Genomic DNA, 4,364 nt, shown 5'->3' with positions numbered 1-4,364 from the left:
AAGAATCAAGTTTTACAATGGTCAAGATACATCAAGCAAGGTACAGGTACATAGCCTTTTGTTGGGAACACAATGGGTCAGCAGCAAAGTGTATACTGTTAATTGGCAGGAACTAAGCAGCGGTTGCAACCTAAAAGAAAGTTAGCTCTGACTAAGGTCACCTTGGCCTAGAAGCCAGGTGCACGTAGTTCCTATTCAGTTTGTTGTTTAGGTTACATACTGGGTGGGCCTTAGTAAGTTCCTCAACTATGCTAATTTTCTGGGCTAGCCGAGGTTAGCCCCAGGGAACACTTGTTAAGCTAGTTCCTAGGAGTGATTCAGCTGCAAATCTAATATGGCCTGCCTTAGGTTGACTAAGAATGAGGATTCCACCTGACCTTGCCCTGGGATAGATCTCTCATTCTGTAAGCTTTAGTGCCATACCCCTTCATTATCTCCTTAACAATACCAGAGGCAATTAGTTCTCTCTGGGTAACATTCTTTATGGAATTCCAAGGCAGGGTTTGACTAGGACATTGGAACATTGGTAAGATCGGAGAGCAATGTCCAATTTTTCTTTTTCTAGCTGTTAATAAATGATATCTTGGTGGGTACCTAGCACATGAGTACGAGGGCATATCTGGGCTACCTCTGAGTTAGGGGTGCCAGGCAACAATGCGGGGGCAGGAGACTGACTTCCTTGAAGTTTTCACCTCAAATAAGGCTGTCACGCAAAGTCTGTGTGGCAGAAAAAGACATGTTGTGGTTCACTTTCCTTTCTGACATAATCAATAGATAAGGTCATGAAGATCATCTCCTACAATCTTTATTCACCAAACTCATACCATTATGCCAGCCTACAACAACAGGAAGTCTCAGGGAACACACAAGCTAAGCAGGCCAGGAAAACAGGTAAGCTAAATGATGGTTTTAGCCATTCTCCCTTCTCCACCAAATTCAATCCCCAGTCTCATATCTGGATTGACAAAAGAACACCAGTTGCAGTCTTCCATTCCTCTGTCTTGACCTTCTGTGGATTCCACAGACCTATCCATCCTAACCTCACTCCACCTGCTTGATGCAAGCCCTCAACACCAGTAAGGACTCCCTACACTATAGACTACTACTGCAAGGAACCAGCTAGACTGACTAGAAATTTTCACCTCTGTTTCCCCAGATCTAATACCTCCAGTTTCATTACCAGGTTTGCAGTAGAACCCAAGTGGCAGCCTCCTCGCTATCCTTCCTTAGTTCATTCCACAGGTCTTAACATTCTAACCATCTTCCTCTACTCACTGCTTTATTCCACTCCAGGCAAGTCCACAGGCAACTCCTTCCAGAGAAGCAGGTAGGCTGACTGCAGATATTCCTCTTTCCTCCCAATTGTACAGATTCAATCCCAAAGTTTAATCCCAAGCTCTATAGAAGACCTTTGGGGTAATATAGCTATACTATCTGTCCCTGGCCTAAGAAGACTAAATAAGAAGATCCTGGTGGAACACTATTTTCACTTCTCCTGTGAAACCCCTTAGATCACTATCGTATTTTCATTACTAAATATCAGCTCCAATACATAGACATATATTTTACCTGGAACCCCAAGTGGTGACTCCTAATTCTATTATATATATATATATATATATATATATATATATATATATATATATACATAATCTGGTAGGCAACACAACCAGTACATTCTTCTAAAATCCAGATAGGGAACAGAAAGAAAAGAAAAAACCATGAATACAACGAAGATAAAAACCAGACCTCAGCCTACAGAGCTAAAATCTTCCTAATTCCAGATTCCTAGATGCCAGAGTGAAAATAAAATTAATAACACTAAGAACAATATGCTTCCACTTGAACCCAACAGCCCTATCACAGAAGCCCTAGTATTCTAACATAGCTAAAGCTATTAAAAGATCTTAAAAACAGCCTGTATAAATACGATAATTCTTTTTTGTTGAATTGTGTAGCCCTTTATTAGCAACTAAAATAGAAGGTATCTGTTGTACAACATGGGTAGTATTTGTCTATAACTGGAGATTTCTTATATTCTAATACAAATCATTTATAAATGCAATTTCTTCTATTAAAAAGCTTCCACTCTTTGTCTGTGTACAATTTGCAAAACTATTCTGAAAGCAGAATATATGTATGTGAGTCTGCAAAGAGTGCAAATTTCAGGAATGCTAAATGCATTGCAAGTCACTGTGTGCCAATTGGGCAAATATTTTGATTCCAGCCTTCCTCCGACTGCCCAAACTAGAAAGCATTTTTAAAATGAGTTGAAATTAAGGAGGACTACACCTACTAGAAAAGAAGAAGAGAGTGAGAGGTTAAAATTTTCAAACTGTACTGTGGGAACTTAGCCGTTAGTTGAACTTAATGGGAGACTAGCTCCCCTGACTTAGAAGAATGGGAGACTAGCTCCAAGAACATAGAAGAATGGGAAACTAGCTCCCAGGACATAGAAACAATGGGAGACCAGCTCCCAGAACATAGAAGAATGGGAGACCAGCTCCCAGAAATTAGAGATCCGAACGGCCTGGCAGGAGAAAAGAAAAATGAGGTAACAAACAATTGCCAAGTGGCTAACCTGCTTCTGAACCCTAGGACAAGCCAGCACCAATCAGAGATTACCCTGTATTTTCCCCTGCCTTAGTTTCCTCTTTTTCCCTAGCAATTGTGTGGGTATAAAAACCTGTTTAAATTTTTGCTTGGGGCCAGACTCCTCTACCTCTGCGTGGGATGTGAGTCTTGCCCAGCGCTGAATAAAAGAACCTCTTGCTGATTGCATCAAGTACGTGTCTTGGTGGTGTTTGGGGTCACCATTCCCGAGCCCTGAGTGTGGGGTCCTTTCCCCATTTTTTTAAGTGCTCTTATAAGAGTTCTATGTCTGAGGTTTCAGAACCCCCCCACACCAGAACCAACATCTCGGTAGAGGCTAGGTTGGACCCTTGGACAGAGTACTAGTCTGTGGAGGTGGAGTCCCTGAGGATTGGAGCTTCAGTGGACCATGAGGGCTCCAGCTGCGTAACTGACTGAACTGTGTTGCCAGCTTCTACACTGGCTCGACTGGGCATAATTCAAAAAGGAAAAGCTCATATTCATTCCATTCTTCTGAAGCTCTGTGATAGCATTTAATAACACCCCAATGGGATGTTTTCCACATATAGTATTATGATATTTCTTCAAATAATTGCTAAAAGATACAGGATCTAATTGTTCTATAATACTCATACCCATTTTATCTAGATGTTCAATGGATCTATAAATCTCCCCCTGGGCTTCATCATAGTAACTGTAATGGAACCCAGTGGCAGAAATCAGAAGAAACCACAAAGAGATTACTAGGATCCGATAGATATTTACTGAAGAGTTTTCTGAATTCCTGTTCCTTTGGCTCACTCAGAGCTCCACCCAGTACAGGAATAATGGTAAACTCACCTTTCTGGCTTTCCATGGCTTTAGCTGTATAAGGCAAATGCATTTCAATACTGTGTTCGTCTTCATTTGTCTGCAGAGACATGTGTTCAAACATTCCCGTCTTCCATAACTCTCCATAAATCTTTTGGTCAATATGAAGGGCATACAGAGAATATACATATCCACACTGGAGAATGCACATCGAGACAGGGGTAGATGATGGGAAGGCCCAAGGATGAAAATTCTCCGGGTACTAGATGGATCCACTTGTTTGTAAGCATGGGCAGCACATGACCCACAATGTGTGTATCCTGCATGGGCTGCAGTAATGGCTCTAGCAGGTCTTTTCGTAGACTGTACTTGTGAAAGCCAACCTTCTAGCTGGGCATTCAGCTGAGGTCCTGAGGCAGTGAATCAGCTCCCGGCGTGGCTGGCTTCCCTACAGACCATTCGGTTGGACATCTTGGTGCCTGTGCCGCCTATGGTGCACGAGGATGAATGAGGAGGAGCACGATAATTCTTAAAGAGATAAATCCTTCTTTAAAATCCAGAAAAACAAACAAAAAAGTAGGGAAGGAATAAAACAAACATCTGAACACCTGAAAATGGAAATAGCATCAATACAGAAAATTCAAACTGAGGGAATTTTGGAAATGAAAAATTAGAGACTTCAAAAGAAGAAACTACAGTGGCAATCTGTTTTCTTCTTGAAGTTTTTTCACCATCAGAATACAGGAGATGGAAGAGAGAATCTCTGTCATTGAAGATATGATAGAAGAAATAGACACTTTGGTCACCAAAAATGTTAAATTTAAAATATTTATGACACAAAAAGTCTTGAAAATCCTGAAAATTTGGGACATGAAATGACCAAACCAAAGAATAATAGGAATAGAGGAAGGAGAAGAAACCCAGGTCAAAGATCCAGAAAATATTTTCGACAAAAATCATAG

At 41.0% G+C, this 4,364-nt stretch overlaps 1 pseudogene; it reads right to left on the bottom strand.

The window, feature by feature from the left end:
- Nucleotides 1–2,984: 2,984 nt before the first annotated feature.
- LOC116078141 lies at nt 2,985–3,885 on the bottom strand (annotated as a pseudogene).
- Nucleotides 3,886–4,364: the final 479 nt, after the last annotated feature.

This window comes from Mastomys coucha, unplaced genomic scaffold (assembly GCF_008632895.1).
Source record: "Mastomys coucha isolate ucsf_1 unplaced genomic scaffold, UCSF_Mcou_1 pScaffold5, whole genome shotgun sequence".
NCBI lineage: Eukaryota > Metazoa > Chordata > Mammalia > Rodentia > Muridae > Mastomys > Mastomys coucha.
This window is presented reverse-complemented; position numbering and strand designations above follow the sequence as displayed.